This window comes from Vidua macroura, chromosome 6 (assembly GCF_024509145.1).
Source record: "Vidua macroura isolate BioBank_ID:100142 chromosome 6, ASM2450914v1, whole genome shotgun sequence".
Classification (NCBI taxonomy): domain Eukaryota; kingdom Metazoa; phylum Chordata; class Aves; order Passeriformes; family Viduidae; genus Vidua; species Vidua macroura.
In genome coordinates this window covers 2,918,066-2,936,238 of record NC_071576.1, presented here as the reverse complement: position 1 = coordinate 2,936,238, position 18,173 = coordinate 2,918,066, and the positions used below count along the sequence as shown (strand labels likewise).

The 18,173-nt window shown below is 48.1% G+C and overlaps 1 long non-coding RNA gene across 1 annotated transcript; it reads left to right on the top strand.

The window, feature by feature from the left end:
* The first annotated feature begins 324 nt into the window (after positions 1-324).
* Positions 325-3,726, top strand: LOC128808853 (uncharacterized). Its single transcript, XR_008437552.1, has 2 exons — positions 325-3,391; positions 3,468-3,726. It is a non-coding gene; the product is annotated as an uncharacterized LOC128808853 (long non-coding RNA).
* The last annotated feature ends 14,447 nt before the right edge of the window (positions 3,727-18,173 follow it).

Sequence of the window (18,173 nt, the reverse complement as noted above, 5' to 3'; positions counted from 1 at the left end):
CAACAAATGAAGCCTTGACCTTTGTTGCACAGTCCATGGGAATTATGCAAACATTTCTTTTGGATTTCTATTTTTTTTTTTTACCAGAGAAGCAATGAAACCAATGCTTTAATAGAATGGTTTGGTTTGGAAGAGATATTAAGGATAATCTTATTTCAACTCCCTGCCATGGGTAGGGACACCTTCCATTATCCCACATTGCTCCAAGCTCCATCCAATCTGGCCTGGAACATTCCAGAGATGAGGCAGCCACAGCTTCTCTGGGCAACCTGTGCCAGGGCCTCAGCACCCTCACAGACAAGAATTCCATCCCAATATCCCATCTATCCCTGCCCTCTGGCAGTGGGAAGCCATTCCCCTCTCGTCCTGTCACCTCAGGCCCTTGTCTAAAGTCCCTCTTGCAGCTCTCTTCTAAAATGTTTCACTTTCGACAAAACGATCTTTCCTGAAAGGAACAAATATCTCATTCAAAGACATCTCCCAAGCTCTGGTTGTAAGGAAGTTAAGAACATCACTTTCCCTTTTTTTATTAATATTGTTTGTTGGTGAAATGGCTTAATGGCTGCAGGGTCAGTTGACAGATAGGAGGTAACATTGTTCTTCCCCTCCGGCGAATGTAGTGTTTGGCATGACTTCAAAATAACCCTATTGTTTGTCATCTTCTCAAAATACACTATAAAACCCCTGTTAAAAGGGAAGATAACGTTTTCTAAGCATAAGTCAAGTGCCGGGTTGCCTTTTTTTAAAGCTGCTTGATGAGAATTAATGGTGTTGGATCTCCTGTTTTAAACACATTTGGCCAGGTTTTCTGGAGGCACCTAATTTATCTTGAGGCTCTTTCATCTATTATCTAACTGTGAGCTTGTTCGTAGCTCATCAGCCATCCTGGTTTTGACAGGGGGCCTTGTGATGAGCAGCCAACAGCGCAGAGTGTCGGGGCCGGGCGTATCTCTGGCAGGAAGGTGATGGGAAAAGCCTAACCTTCTGCCACTCCTCCCAGCACTCACCAAACCCAAAAATAGAGTCTTGGATCGTCACACAAAGCCCCTCAGAGTGGTTCCTGCATCCCAGTGTTGAAGCAGATCCTGCTGGATCAGGTCCATTTAATGGGGAAGTGGTACTGTCAGCCCCTTGAGAGAGCTTGAGGTGGTGTTTGGAGAAATGCCCCTTGTTGAGGGGACAGTCTGTGACAGAGAATTGCTTTGGCCAAGGTATAGTGTCCATGGAGCCATCAGGAAAGAGGAGAAAGCAGCAGAAATTTTGGAAAAAAGAAACCCTAAAACCTTATCTAATAATGGTGGGAAATAAAGAGCTTATGTAAAAGAGCAATTTTTCCACAGTTCCCAAGCAGGAATTATCTGCTACATGATTCAGGACCATCACAGATGTGTAGATTTTGGGCGTGAACTCCCAAGCCCATTCTGGAACCAGCCAGAGGAGATTTGCAAAAAGGAGGAACGTCGCCTTTCCTTTTTTTTGTGCTTTCAGCATCGATGTACGCGAGCGCTCGGAGCGGCAGCTACGGAGCTGCTGGAGTTTGTCACCATAACACTGCCTGTTTATGCTTTGTGGGGATGAAAGAACAGCTTTCTTCAATTAGGCTTTGTACTTCAGCTGGCAGGCGGGTGCCGATTGTCTCAAACTCCACCTCTCGGCCCGGCCTGGCCCGCGGAGCCGGCGCAGGCCGCGCCCGGCCCCGCTGCCGATCAGATCTGCTCGCCATGGGCAAAGTGGGAGAAATCCCACTGGGAACAGCAGCCACGTGCACTCAGGCGGGCTCACTACTCGGACCTGCTGGAATTTTCACACTGCAGGATCACAGAATGGGTTGGAAGGGAGCTTTAAAGGCCTTCTCATCCACAAAGAGCAGAGACTTCTTCCACTAGGCCAAGTTCCTCAGAGCCCCATCCAGCCTGACACTGAATGTTTTGTTTCCAGTGATGGGGCATCCACCACCCCTCTTTGCCAGGGCCTCACCACCCTCATTGCATAAATTTTCTTCTTCATACCTATCTGATTCTCCCCTCTTTCAGTTTAAAACCATTCCCCCTCATTCTACCCTTTCTGGATGCTTTTCCTCTTCAGTCCCTGCTCCATGCACCTGCAAGTAGCTGGCATAGCACGGAGAATCCTGCTGGTTCCTAAAGAAGAGTTCAACCTCATTTCAAAGCATTTTAAAGTGGTGGTGCAGGGACAGCAGACTCTTTCCGTTGACTCGGGCAAGTTTTGAGTAGGTTGCCTGGATACCTGGCTATGGAACACAGCATGTGTGAGCAGCCAATGGATATCTCGTTAATAAGAAACAGGGCATGGGGAGGGAGCTGCCTCAGTGCCAGTGTGGATTTATAAGGCACTGACTGCTCTGTGTCAGGCAGATTTGCAGATTGGGGGAATTTGGAGGGGGTTTGTGGCTCGCCGGAAGCTGATAGCAAAGCCGTGGCAAAAAGTCAAAATGCACCACCCATGGCAGCCCTTCGTGGGGAAAACTGACTTATAAAATAGGATCTAGAGAGTGCTGTGATGTTGCCTCAGAGCTCCTGAAGGATGAAATGCACTTCCTGAGTTAAGACATGAGAGAGAATGAAGTATGTGGAGACCCTGAGATGAATGAATGATGATTTATAACAATTAAAATCAAATATACATCTTGACACTCAAGCAAGTTCACATAAGATGCCAACAGCTCTCTGCTATTTGTCATCTCTGTTATTTGTCATCTGTCCTTTCCTGCTTGAATCTTTTACCACAATCACCCTACAAAAGGAGGGATCACAGAGAATGTCCACCTGTCCTACCCCCTGCCAGGGGCCAGCCCTGCAGTGTGACCCTGGGCTGTCACACAGCTGAAATTCCTCTGCTGAAGCCAGAACTGATCGTGGTGGCTTTTTGCATGTGCCGAACAGAGATTCACCGACGGAGAAAGATGAATATGGATTTTTGCACGTGTCCTACGCTGACCCCCTTAGCAGGATTCTGCTGGGGTCTGGGGTGGCTGAGTAGTGAGCAGTGTTGGGGCATGAGGAGGCAGCAAAATCGTGACCCAGGAGAGGAGCTCTACTTCTTCATGGTGCTTGGAGGTTAATTGTAAATCCTCTCCCTGAGAATAAACACAAGCACCAGTGATGTGAGACCCTGCTCAGCCTCGGGAAAAAGAATTGCTCTTCATGCTCTGAACTCAGACTCTGATTATTCATTTATTTCCTTTCGGGCTCAAAATATTTCTCAACAGTAATCGAGGGAGAAACAATGGCCCATTCACGGGGGCACTGAGCTCTCCCTTGTCCCAGGTCCAAGCGGGCATTGCTACTGAGAACTGCACTGACCCGGCTCTTGGCAGACCCAGGTGCAACATCCTTCTCCCCTGGGGATTTCCAGCCTAACCCTGAGCCAGGTAATTGGGCAGCTAAATCCCTTTAAAAGTCTGGGCCCTTTCCTCAGCTCCTTCACTGTAATTCCTCTTCTCACAGGTGGGTTGTGAGATTAAACACATGAAAGACTCGGAGGCACCAAATGCCGCGGTGATGAGACCCATCTGACAGAGAGATCAGCTAAACCCAGGGCAGCCGAGCTGGAAAATGCCTTAGATTTTTCTCCCCGACAGCAGGATGGCCTTGTGGATAATTGATTTCCCCCTCGGAAGGCTTGAAGTATATTTTTAGGGAACGCAAACATTTTTATTTTCACTGCCTATTTTTCTTTCCTCCTCAATAAATGGCTTTTCCTACACACGGGCTGGCCAGCTGCTCTGAAAATTCAAGGGGAAAAAAAACCTCATTAACTTTCCCAAAGCCTTAATTGTCCCATTTATTTCAGGGCAGTAGGAAAGCCCATCTTTCAGTGGCTCCCTCGCCCTGCTAACAACTCACCGTAATCCTTTCCATAATCCCCAGGAATGCCGATCGCTCCGGCAGAGTTTGATTCTCCTTGCTGATGAATTGCAGGGTATTTTATATCCTCTTGTCACAACCCCCTTCTCCTGCCTTTGCTCTTTCAGCAAGGAAAGTCACTTTTATGTTACCCATCTGAGCTTCCCCCACCCTCAGAGGCTTTTTTTTTTCCTCTTAGGTACACAAAAGCAAATGTTCTGGGAGCTCTTTAAAATACCTAAGCAACTGGTAGTAAATGAGTAATTTCCTGTTGTTCTAACCTCTTTTTTTTCAGCCCAGTAGTTATCTTAGCTTGGCACGTCAAGATAGTTGCATGATCTTCAGTGTTTGTGTGGATAAACATTATCTCAGCTCATTCCTGAGCTGATCAAACTGATTTTATAAACAGCCTTTGGTAGTGGAAAAGGACTGGTTTTTTGGTGTTTTTTTTTTCCTTTTTTCTTTTTTTATTTTTCATTTATTCCAGGAGTTTGGTGGATGCTGGCATGCAGGAAAACTACAGTATGTGTGTTTGCATTGCAGAAAGTGCAAAACTGTCCATTTGAATCTTTTTTGAGTGAGCACAGTGGGCAAACGAGGTGGTTTTGGAATGATCTCATCCCAGGATCCCAGCAGAAAACAGCCCATGTACATAGCAGAGTCTGGAATGTGAGCAGGACCTCATTCATAAACTTCCTTACCGTTTCTTTACACTCAAAGGCAGGAATAAAAAGCAGCCAAAACAAGCAGAAATGGTGTTCCAGAGTTAACCAAATGGGAAAATATATAGATGCACTTTTAAATTTTATTGTATTCTTGAATTGGGATATTTTTCACCATCTGCAGGAGGCTAACTGTGGTGATACATTCATTCTTTCTCTTGGATCAGTCTGGAAACTTTATTAAGCTTTTTTTCTTTTCTCAAAAACCTACTTTTTTTGTGATAGCACCTCCGTTTTCTACCACCTGCCCTGTTTCAGTGAAAATACAGAGCTTGAAAAATGTGTTACAAGGGGTGCTATGAAAAGACTGGAGCTCAGAGGCCTAAACTCAGTTACAGAAGGTTTTTAATTAAAGCTGTTAAATAGCAAGGGGAGAAAAACAATTAAATTTTGTACTTTTTACAAATAAAAACACCTTAGGTCTTCATCTTCCAAAGCAGGGAGGCAGTGAGCAGCAGGTATGTACAGGTGAGGTCATCCTGCTGTGCTGGAGTGAAGATGAAATCAATTCAGGCTGTGAAATCTGGCTGGGAGGCTCCTGTTCTGTCCACCTGGCTCCCTGGTGGCGTTGGCCAGGGGTCACCAAACAAGGCACAGGCAAATCTGGGCTCCTCAGGCATTTCCCTGGTGAAATACAGTATTTTTTAAGGCACGTTTGGAGCTTCAGCCAGATGTGAGCTCCACCATGCTAAGCAACATTTTCACTGCTTTTAAGTCCTTTTTGTCAGCTTGGCAGTAAAAATTGGGCTGGATGATTATTGCAGCCACTGGAAGAATTTTTCTGTGGTCTAATATAAGTGCAACCAAGGAACTCTGGCATGTGCCTCCAGCAAGTTGGATTTCCAAGTGGTCTTACTTTTCAGTGCTGGACACTCCCAGGAGGAACTGAGTTTCCAAGAGAAGATGACAGTGGGTGTATTCAGTCCAACACAGCTGTAGGTACGGTACAAACATGCAATTAGAGACAGTTCCTGCCCCGGAGAGCTTGGAGTCTAAATAGACAAACAGATCATCTCCAGATGGTAGGGGCTGAGGGTGAGTTGGTGGGAGAGCGAGTGAGTGCGTGGCACTTCTGCTGCTGGATGCACACAGATGGTCAAAAGGCAGGGGAGAGAGAAGAGCCTCAGGCCTTGCACAGGGAGCAGGGAGCTCGGGTTTCCTGCAGAAAGCCTGCAGGGGTGGGGCTGATGATGATGGCTGTGGGGCTGGTTACTGCAAGGGATGGGGAGAGCCGGAGGAGGGAAGAGCAGGGAGAAGGAAGGAAGGAAGGAAGTCCATTTATAGCAGCTTCCTCTGAAACGCAGGGGGGGCTGCCAATGCGTGTCGATGCCTGGTGGTGAAGAATGGATGTGATTTAACTTTATTAGACACTCAGGAATTTGCTGTGGAAAGGAGGATTGATGGAGAGGGCACGGATTTTGGCCAATCTGTAAATGAAGAGCGCACTGGTGAAGAGCTTTTCCATCTCTCACCATTGCCAGCCTGGAGAGGGGGACTCCTGTCCCAAGACCAGGTTGCAGATGGGGTGCCAGAGGATCACAGGAGCAGAAACCCTCCAAAGGGAACTACAGGCAGCCATGTCTGGCTCAGAAAGTCCCTGATCTGCAAATATTTGGGAGCTGAATAGGTTCAGCCTGGTGTAGAGAGAGGTGTCCCTGCCCATGGAAGGGAGGGATGACCTTTAAGCTCCCTTCCAACCCTTAACATTCTCCGATTCTTCGGGGAGGTTGTACAAATCTCATACTCTTCCCCAGGCCTGTAGAGGCTTTGGTCACTTCCAGAGGGAGGATATTTGATGGCATGACCCAAAGGTTTGCTCCTGAAGTCCTGCTCCCTGTCATTTCCCTGCCTCGGTCACCTCAGCCTCCTTTTGGAGGGAATGCAGCCGAAGTACAGAAACCACCGGTTGCCCGGGAAAACATCTGAGGATTTATTTCATACCACAAGCACTGTAGGTGGCTGTAAGGCTTGGGAGGATGTAGATGAGAAGGATTTGTGGGGAAGTATTGAACGGTGGCCAGAACAATAAAATCTAAGAAGAGAGAGGCACCTCTCCAAGTAGGGCTTCACCAGAGTGGGACAAGGAGCAAAGCATCCACCAGGCATCAAATGGCACATGGCTCTGTGCTGATTCCAAGAGTTCACCACCAAACATGGGAAAACTCTCGTATTTAACTTGGCAAGAGGTGAGCTGATTTAACTGGTATAGCAGAGATGTAGTTGTGCAGAATAAATCAATGGGCCACAAATTACACAGGAAATTTGGGTCTGGCGCTCAGGGTCGAGGAAGGTGGGAAGATGAAGGAAGTAAAACCTGATACCTTTTTAAATATTGCTTCAGGGTAGAGATGACCTTGCTGTAATTCTTTCAAATTCCCTATAAAAAGGGCAGGAATGCATGGCAAGCCACCCTTCTCCAACAGGTATCTGGTGACACGGAGAGCAAAACTGGAGCAGGCAGGATGAAAGACACGGCAGTAATCACAGTCCTTTGGATTAAAAGGAAATTATACCAAGGTAGGATGATTTGGATACGATGAACCCATCTAGGCAATCACCTGCCCTTCATATGGGCTAAATTTCTAGGGGAAATATTAACTGGATGAGGATGAACTGTGACTGGAGTGAGACCCATCAATGGTTTCATCTGACAAAGTGACTGGCTCAACGTGTGCCATGTCAAAGTTCTGCACGTACTTGGCTTCTCCCAGGAAAGCTTTGGTCTTCTAAAAATAGCAGCTTTACCTCTTTCACACTCACTGTCTTCAGATTCTTGTAACTTGAACTTTTTAACCTAAAAAGAAATAATCATGATCCACTGAGTACCATTGTGCAAATCAGAGATTGTAAGGCCAGTAAGGACAAAATGAATGTGTAAAGGATCTCCTTTGAAAAGACATTCAGTGTCAAATCAAAACTCTGCATAGCTGACAATATGTCACTTTAGGCAAATGGAAAAAATACACACCTGGTTTCTGGTCAGAAATTTATTTAGTTGCATTTTCCAGCAAATGAATCTTTTTTTTTGTTTATGTTTAATTGTTTTTCTTCTAATGCATTTAGCTTTCCATCTACCCTACAACCCTATTCCATCTAGTCTAGACTGAATTTCCAACTGCCTTGTGATTTGATTAAGTTGAGCTAATTCTCATCAGATGATTTGAAAACAACCCGATACAGCTTCTTCAGATACCTTGGCAAGCTGATCCCTACCTACTTGCAACTGCCTGGGATCACTTCTGATAATTCAGATCATCTGTGATGCCTTTAGGGACTGATCCAAATTCTGCTAAACCAGCACAGAGGTTTGCCCTGGTCTAATAGGCTTTGGACCAGCCTCCAGCCTCTCCAAAGCAGCAGGTCATATATCTGACTGAAGGTAAAATGTTTGGCTAAGTGCCTACAAAATGCATTGTAATACAAGCTGGGGATAATCAGAAGACAAATTTTGTGTATGTGCAAAGTATTAGTGCCCTTAATGATGAAATGCTCGTGCTTGACATAATTTTTGGAAGAGGCTCGGAAACGGCAGGCTCGAGCTGCTTTCCACATGGGAATACCTTGCAGGCAGTAAAGAGCAGATGGAAAAGATCAGCATGGAGGGAATGAAGTGCTCTTCATGCTGCAAACCCCAGGATCCGTGGATGTGAGCTACTGACACTTTGTTATGAGCTGTTTGCCCTAAACAGGCATCTTCCCAGCCCTGGAGAAGCTTTCCTGACAGGGACAGGCCATGCTCATTGTCAGCTGAACCTGTTTAGGGAATGTCTCTGGGCAATCTGCTGGTTCTCACTCAGGGGATTCTTCATTCCCTTTGCTCCCTGAAAACCAGAGAGCCGTGTGGTCCCTTCCCCTGCAGCAGGACACAGCTGATGTCTCAGGGTCATCATTCCCTCACCACCTCTGGCAAGATCATGGGCAGGCACCTGAGCACACGGGGAGAGGAATGGTTTTTGTGTCCCCGCAGTCTGCCCAGCTCTGTCACACCTCAGAAACTCACATCTGGTGATGATGCAGTGCAGTCTGCACCTTCCTGAGCTGCAGGACTGGAGCCACCAAGTAATTCAATCAAGGGAGCTTTAGGACAGAAGGAAATTGTGGTGGAATTCAGAAAAGGTCTGTCCACACCGAGGCACTCGGTTCATGGTTTTGGCAGAGCCCTTTGTATCAGCAGCAAGGCCTAATCACTGAACAGATGGGCTGAAAAATCACTTTGTGATATGGATGGGCTGTGAGGAGAAGCATATTTCTAAAGCAAGGCCCTGGATGTTCATTCAGGGTTTTTCCAGAGGGCTGCCTTGTCTGGGGCCCAGCTGAGCCAGCAAACATGTCTGTCTCCCTGTTCCTGAAGTGCACATCCCTGAAAAGCTGCCACAAAACGCTCCAGCCCTCTCCTGCACCCCAGGAGAAGGTGGCAGACAGTTGGTGACTGCCTTACCTGTGGTGTCATCCCGTAGAGATGAGATGTTTTGGCAGTGACTGTGCTTCTACACCAGGGTTTTGCCCATTTTTGTTGTCCAGATGTTTGGTTTCTTTTTTTCATGCACCCAACTGGCACAGACTTGTTAAAGTGACCTGTTCAATGCACCGTTTTATACTTGGTGGCACTGCAGGATTCTGTCCTGTCTAATTTTTTGGCACATTCCAGCAGCCCCTTGAATTATTCTAATTCAAGAATAAAAAAATCATTACCAATAGGAGCTTTTGCTACTGTTACTGCTTTTGATAGGAATGCCAATTTAAAAATCTTCAGTCCAGTGAATATCTCTAAGTGCCCAAACTCATCTCTGCTAAATTTCCCTTTCTTTCTCTCATGAACTTCTTATTTTATTCTTTTATTTACTGTGTTCCCAGCTATAATCCACCTCTTCACTGTGTGAAGTGCAGCAAAAAAACACAGTCAAAAACTTAAAGAAGACAAAAAAGTCTATCTCTGCTCTACCAAGGAAAGACAAGGTTCTGAAGGATGTGATGCCTCACCTTGAGTTGCTTCAGGACTTGAGAACAAAACATCTCTGAACTTCTGCATCCTTAATCTACAAAGTCCTTTCCCTTGGACCAGTGATCTCATCCCCAAGGAATGCAACATCCTTCTTAGAGGCACAGTATGGATAAGTGGCTGGGAACAGATGCTTGGTAAAACAAGGAGACCAGGGTGTTCTCAGCAAAGCTGGAACAGATGTTGTTCCACAGTGACATTGTTTTCCCCTGGAGTCTATTTACTGATGTCTCAAAAAAAAAAAAAAAAAAAAAAAAGGAATTCTGATTTTTGTACAGATTTTTATATTTTACTGCAGCTTCTTATCCAACTTTGCAACTCTTCCTGATGATCCAGGCATCTCCACAAACTCCTGCAGGAGCAGCCACACCAGGCTGTGCACTTCACCTGCAGTGTCACATCTCTTGAGGGAATTTGCCATTGTGGTGGTCCCATGGAAAATATGACAAAACTCTTGAGGAATAACTGCTCTGCCTGGCAGGTTTTGCCATTCCATGTCCCATTTAATGTTGAGCAGGTGCCTGAATGTCCAAATGCTCCTTGAGCTCTGTCTTGATCTGTGGCCACTTCCCTGGGGAGCCTGTTGCAGTGCCCAACCACCCAACCACCATCTGGGGAAAGAGCCTTTTCCAAATGTTTCGTATTTTCCTAATATCAAAGCTTATCCCCACCCCCAACACAACTGTAGGCACCTCAGTTCATGTGATTTTGGGTAGTTTAGGGCCAACATGCCTTTTTTTTTTTTTTTTTTTTTTGTGCAAGGAATCAGGACACTGAGGCTTTGTGTGTTTTCATCATGGTCTGATTCCAGATTCCTTCACAGCTCTGCCCATCCAGGGAAAGCGAGCTTCACATGCCAGCAAAGAGAAACATCCTGCTGGTAAAAGTCTGGCAAGTTAATTGATTGTTGGTACATCCCAGCCACCTCCTCTGCAAGGACACACAGAGCAGGTGCTGTTGTCTTCAGAAGGGACTAAACAAGATTTATGAGGTGGATCAGCAAACCCAGGGTGACCTTATCAATAATCAAACTCACTGCCTGCAGACTCTGATCCCCACCTCACCTTCTGCTGTGATGTTACACAGGCAAAGCTTGGGAAAGCCCAGTGCTGGAGAGGACACATGGGAATACCCAAACCTTCAGGGTGTGTAGGGATAAAATGAGGGGTAATGACTTCAAACTGCCAGAGGGCAGGGTTAGATGGGATATTGGGAAGGAATTGTTCCCTGTGAGGGTGGGCAGGCCCTGGCACAGGGTGCCCAGAGAAGCTGAGGCTGCTCCTGGATCCCTGGAATTGTCCAAGGCCAGGCTGGATGGGGTTTGGAGCAACTTGAGATAGTGAAAGGTGTCCCTGCCATGGGGGGTGAAGATCTCTTCCAACCCAACCCATTCCATGCACCTTCCACCCGTGGCTCATGTTGCAGCTCTCCTTGTTGGCTGAAGATCTTTTGGAGATCCCACCTGGACCCTCAGCTGGCTGGCAGCTTTCCCATCCTGGCATCAGGAAAGTGATATGAATTTTGCCTGGTTTCTGATTTCTAGAATAAGAATCCTCCAGTGAGGAGCTCCTGTTAGGATTGTGGGTCAGAATAAAATAAGTTTTAAAGTGTGGGAGGAGCTCCTGATAGGATTGTGGGTCAGAAAAGCATCTTGACTCAGGGGAAGAGAAACATCCTCAGCTTTTGAAGTGCCGCTGGTGTGAATACACACAATAAAGCAAAGGGATCAGCAAAACCCACATCACAAACAACAATAAATACTGGAGAGCAGCAGGTACTGGTGCAGAAGCAGAAACCAATGCAGAGGCAAGCAGACAGCTCAAATTCACGAGCCGAGATAAACCCAAAGCAGAGCTTGACCTGCCTTGATCACAGCCCAAGGAAGGCTTTTATCAGATGTGTTTAAACAAATCCCTTTGGTGATTCCTGACTTGTGTCAAGGGAAAAATATATTTTGTCCCTGAAAGAAAACTCTTACAGCTCCTTCTAAACTCACCAGTAAATCAAGACAAGCTGGAGATCTCAACTTGGCAGCCGCTGGTCCTCGTTCTCTTTGCTCAGGGGGGGGGGGGGGTCTCAGCTTTTGGGGGGCCTGTGCTTGTGCAAAGCAGCAGGACCAGCTCTGCACAAGGCCCATGCAGTGCCAGGGGCATTTTGAGGAGCAGACTGGCACTGCCCAAGGTCCCAAAGTGGGTGGCATGGCCAGGAGCCTCTCTCCCCACACTGCCTGTGGTCCCACTGACTCCAGCCTGGCAGCACCAGCACCCACCAGCCAGGGACTAACCTTGCTCAGCAGCAGATTTCAATGTATTTTAATATAAAATCAATCCCCAGATAGACTGTGACTGAGTCACTGGCAGGGAGCCAGGCCAGTTCCAGATCAAGCTCCATGCCAGAACAGAAGTTCTCACAACTCAAGGAGCCCAAAAGATAAGTCAAGACCCAAAATACAAACTCAAACTGTTACTCCTTGTCTTCCACTGTGGAGACTCATTCAGTGGAGTGCCAAGAATCTGGAAAGGAAGGGAATCATCTTCCCAGATGCAATGAATTTCTCCAGGCAGCAGAACTGGTGGCTGCAAAGAGATTTTCAGGTATGGTCACACAAATGGTCTGAATCACACCAGGAATAGTGTGGAAGCAGAACCAAGCAGTGACTGTCCCCCTGTTCTGGGCACTGATGAGGAACCTTGAATAATGGGGTCAGTTTTGGGGTCCTCATGGCAAGAAAGAAATTACAGAATCATGAAATATCTTTTGAGGAGCTGGAGTGTGTCCAGAGAAGGGAACAGAGTTGGGGAAGGGTCTGGAGCCCCAGGAGAGGCTGAGGGAGCTGGGAAGGGGCTCAGCCTGGAGCAAAGGAGGCTCAGGGGGGACCTTGTGGCTCTGCACAGCTCCTGACAAGAGGGGACAGCCGGGGGGGCCGGGCTCTGCTCCAGGGAACAGGGACAGGACAAGGGGAAACGGCCACAAGGTGTGCCAGGGGAGGCTCAGCTTGGACATCAGGAAGAATTCCTTCCCTGAAAGGGTGGTCAAGCACTGGAATGGGCTGTTCAGAGAGGTCTAGGAGTCACCATCCCAGAGGTGTCCAAGGAATGACTGGATGTGGCACTCAGTGTTCTGGGCTGGATAACAAGGTGGAGATTGTCCAGAAGTTCTACTCTGTGATCTTGGAGGCCTTTTCCAACCTCAAGGATTTTGTGATTCCAGGAAATAATCACTCCTGAAACACAGAAGGGGAAGAGCAACAGCACAACCCTGCCTTTTGTCAGCACAAAGTCCCCACCACGGTCACAACCCCGTGCCCTGACCTCCTGTGGGGCCACATCCATCCCACCCCCTGCCCCTCCGAGGATGACACTGACACTGATACTCTACCCAAGATTACCCCAGACTCACATTTGGCCACCCCATGGCCCCAGCCCCTGCTAGGGGCACGTGAACACACGTTCAGCCTGTGTGACTTTACAGAGGTCAGGTGCTGCACTCCGGCACACTCCCGGAGCCTCCGTCTGCAGTTCACAGCTATAAATAGGGGCTTTCATACGGCAGTGCCTGCACAAGTCCTGGCACAAACAGTGTGGAACACTCTGAATGAGCAGGGTTTGATGGGAAGAGCCTGCTGCCCGTCTGGCTTGGCAAACCCCACAGCCCTGCTTGGGATTAAACACTCAGATATCCAGCAGAACGAGCTGTTAGCCTGGCTGAGGCCATTCCAGCTTATTTCATAAGTGTCTTAGACAGATGTTTAAAGGATTTATGTAAGGTTGGCTGAAGTCAAACACAGGTGTAAGAGATGAAAGGGGAATGGGAAAAATGCACTGTGATGATCATTTTTCCATTTCTCTATTTTTTTTCCCCTGGCTGTTGATTCTAGTGCCCTTTCCATGCAATGTCTGTGCCGTGAGTCACTGAGAAAAAAAAAAAAAACAAAACTATTTTTATTTACTACCAGTAAGGAATGAAGTTTTACACAAAGCTGTGCTGTAGCTGTGCTCTCTTCTCCTGTTTCAGCTCTCCAGTTTATTTTTGCTCTACTTCATCTGCTTTCTGCTCACAAGATGTGCTGAGCAGACATTGCCACTCTGAGGAAGGGGAGAAAATTAAAGATGTGGAAATTCACTGCAGCCTGCTCATTATTTGCCTTTCCCAGCATGTAATACATGAGTCTCATGCCTGCCTGTGCCAGCCTGGCCTCTGGATATCTCCGGTGGTTGTGGAATAAGCCCTCACATCTTCTTGTGTGGTTCTGGAGCTCACCAGAACCAACAGCAACAAAGGAACTGCACTGTGGTTCTTTAAGACCCCGCACACATCACTTGCAGCTTTCCCCAGGGCACTGCATGAGGATTTTGTCCATGAGGTGAAAGTCCCACCTTGCACCAGGTTCTCTGTCCCAACTTGGCACCCACTGAGGAAGCTCCAGAGCAGAGGGATAGACAGGAAGGAGCTTCTGTAGCCCTGGGGTGGACCAGAGTGGGTGTCCTGGAGCATCCCTCTCCAAGGAAATCCCTGCACCTGACTGAGCAGGGATTGTGGGACAAACACAGCCCAGCCCTGCTTTTCCACACCATGTGGAGTATCTCATCCCATCCTAATGGGCTCTCTGTAGATTCTAAAAGGTGCCTTGGGATCAGGCCTTGAAATAACACCCACAAATCCCCCACAGACATCTGTGATCCCATCCAGAAAACAATTACTCCCTCCCAGCTTTCCAGGTGCATGAGTCACTGTTCCTTGGTATGCTCTGGACACATCTTGGGCACAGTTCAGGTCTGGAGCCCTGAAGTGGTGATGGGTATTTCTAGGGGATATTTTGGTGTCTGATCTATCAAATGGCACCTGGGAAGAAAAGGCAAATCCCTGGGATACACCTTTGGGGCTGAGCCATCAACCTGTGTTAGCTGGGAGCAACCAAAGGGTGGATGGCTGAGAGACAGTGTCTGCCTTTCCCAACCCCCATTTATGTGTCTCCCCTTTGCATTTTGCATTCTCACCTTTACAGAAAAAACCTTTCTGTGGTGGTGCAAAGCCCAAGACAGAGAAGACTTTGGTCCCAGAAATACTTACAAGAGAAGCGAGGGGGAAGAGAGCACAGCTCGTGATCAAATCCACAGGAATCATTCCCCCCCATTAATTATAGAGCCCAAAACCCACAGGTGAAGGCAGAGCATCCCCATCCTGCAGCTGGCAGGGAGGGCTGGAGGCACCGGCTCAGGCAGCCGGGGAAGGTCATCGGCGGAGGCGGTGGCAGCGCCAGGAGCTGAGCTCACATCTCCCGGCTCCCCAGCCAGTCCCCGACCCACAGGGCCATTTTTTCCTCTCCGTTCTGCCTCATTAGCACCAGTAAGCACTTCTGTCATCAGGGACACGCACACTCTGGTGGGGAGTGTAACAGAAATGCCTATTAATAAATGAAATAATACTTTCCAGTTTTCAAGGCTCTCGGTGGCGGCCGCTCAGCAGCCCTGGCTGAGTCAGGCTCTTTTATTTACACCCTCAGCCCTGCCAAACCTGTTGTTTGCCATGGCCTGGGCTTGTCCAGGCTGCTGAAGGATTGCCTGGAGCTGGCCACGCAGGCAGCCCCAGATGGGGACCCGGGAGCCAGCGATGCCGGAGGTGCAGCAGGAATGGATGGAAGAGCACCCGGCGGGGAAGGGGGCCCTGGGCTGGGCTGGGCTGTTCCAATGGGAGGACAGGGGCAGCTCCATAACAAATGTTTTGTGTTAGCCCCGAGAGCCTCCAGCCCCATGGTGGGGATCCGTGTGCCGGCACGGAGCTGGGGCTGGGGCAGAGTTATTGCTCCATTCTCCTCACAACAATGTCACACCACGGGACGTGTTTTATGGGGACATTAATCCACACAGCAATGGCCTGACTGCGTCTCACCACCCGAGGTGTGTATTAGCTGCCTCTATAACATAGACTCCAGTGGGTTTTATTGCTGTTCCAGCAATTCAGAGCCTTTTAAAACTCTCCCGTTAAGCTCTACTCTTCCAGGTCTCAATCCAGATAATGGTGGAAAAGCCCCAAACCTCCTCACACTTCTGTCTCTCAGTTGATGCCCAAGTCAGCTCAGGCTTTGCAGACATCAGAGCCTGGAAGGAAAAAGGATAACAAAGGGATTTGCTATGTTCTTCCTTCTATTCATGCTACAGCTATTGAGACTGGGTGCAATGAGTTTATCTTGTTGGCCAGGACACCCATCACTGCATCCAAGACCTTTCTGCCACCAGCACCTGAGTTGCCATCACCTTTTGTATCCCTAAGAGTCAGCTGGGAGCTGCTCCCTCTGTCTCTCTAGTCCTTGCTGAATCTATTACTACAAGAAGAAGGATTACCAGGAAAGGAAAGTGTTCTGCTCTCAGGAGGTATTTATATCGTCAAGACAGAAAGAAAAAAGAAAAAAAGGAAAAAGTCCAAAGTAAATGTTCTGAAACAGAGCTGGAAATCATCAGGACCTCTCACCTGGCCTGTGTGCCCTCTGTGAGGCACCTGTGGCATCACCGTGCCCCAGAGCCACCCTGCCATAACACAGGGGGCCGAGCCACGACTCTGCTTTTTAGCTACAGCTGCAGAAGTCTTGGGAACTGCCTCCCCAGCCTGTCTCATTTCACTTTTCACCAAACTCCCTCCATCCACTGCACGAGGATCAGGTAGACCCCCATGTTTGCCATCAGTGTCCTTGTTCTTTCCCCCATGCCCAGCCATCCCCTTTGGGAAGATGACACACTGTGGCCACAGGGGGTTGGTTTTCAGCTGCCTCACATTCTTCCTGTGCTCATTCCACCCAGCTGGATCCATGCTCCCCTTTCTGGAGGAACAACCCAAAGACCTCCCCACAGAGAAGTAATTTCTGTGCCAAGGCACAAATTGCATCAACTCATTAAGGCTGCACATCTTGACCCAGCTGCCACTCTTGAAAAGGTCCCCACTTAGCATTTGACAGGAATGTCAGCAATTCAGATGCCTAATGAAAGCAGGGAAGGGTTTGTCACTCCAACCATGCCAACAGCTAAATTCCCTGTCCCTCTGCACTCCAGGGAATGCCAGGCCACAGGATGCTGCCCTCTCCCTGTAGTGTGGGGTGGAAATGGCTAGACAGGGAGAAAAGACTTGGTGTTAGAAAGGTAATTTTGGAAAATTTGTTGTTGCCCCATCCCTGGAAGTGTCCAAGGAAAGGTTGGTTGGAGCTTGGAGCCATCTGAGACAGTGGAAGGTGTCCCTGCCTATGGCAGGGATTTGGAATAGGACGAGCTTTAAGGTCCCTTACAATCCAACCATGCTGTGATTCCATGATTTGACCATTCTGCTTTGGACTTCCCAGATGAGCAGGACAGACTTCTGGGATCCTGCCATCATCTGCAACATCAGTAACAGAGACAGTGACAGCTGGCCTTGAGTCATCTCTGACAAACACTGGCATTAATTCTTGGCAATTCTCTGTCACGCTGAAGGAAACCTTTAAGGAACAAAGTGGTCACCCATTAAAGAAACACCCTGGAGATCCTGACAGCAGGGGCTTCTGCCTGGGACCAGAATTGCTCTTATCCCAATATTCACCTTTAGACTGGTGGTCACTCAGCTCAGAGAGTCCAGATCAAATTGCCAGAAAACCATCAATTTCAGGACTATCTGCTTTTCATGTTTATGAGAACACCACAGCCCCAGACTAAAACTCTCCTGGGCAGTGTCCACAGGGGCATTATGGTTTTCTTCCTAGGACTTTCCACCTGGATCATGGACTCAGTGATCACATGTGGGGTCCCCAGGAGAGTGGCTTTTGGGGAGGTGATCAGCCCACGTGGGGGTTATGTTTGTGCCACCAGCCACAATACTGGTGACCTCTGATAAAGTGGTGGCAAGAGATCCCAAAAAGGGACATTTTGGAGTAGGAACAAGAGGCAAGACAAACTCACCAGTTCTGGCTTGCGTGGCTGACCAAGAGTGGAATTTCCACTGACATTTTATTTGAGATACCTCCTATGTTAATGCAAACACTTTTTCTCTACACAAACACACTGGATTTCTAAAATTCAGTCCATGAGGAGCTTTCCTGAACGTGGAAACTGGACTCAACCAAATCACGCCTCTCTGCTGTCCCCATCAGCGTTAAGAGATGCTGTTTGAGGATCCTGTGGCACAGAGGGAATGTGAAACACATCTGATGTCTGAAAGCTCTGTCAGGGCTTCCTCCAGAGGCCAGTAAGCCTGGCTCTGTGTTTAACTCTTATTTAACAATACTCCTGTGGAGAGGAGCAGCACAGATCTTTTCCCATCCATTCTTGGAGGAGGTGGAACTGCCAGCATCATGGAGAGATGTCCCACCAGCTTTGGAGCACAGGCTGCAGAGGGAACCTCAGTGCAGTAATATTCCAGGAATGAGAACATTTCTCCCACTGCTGCCCCTTGGGATGCAGAGGAGTCACCATACAAAATGCAGTTCTTTTCTGGCTGGGAAGAAAAAAAATCCTGAGCAACTGCAAGACAATAGCTGGGCCCCATTGTCTCCCCTCGCTTTCAGGAGACATGTGTGGAAGATGTGTGAGGCTTCTCTTGCTGTGTCACAGAGAGCTGGATTCTCCT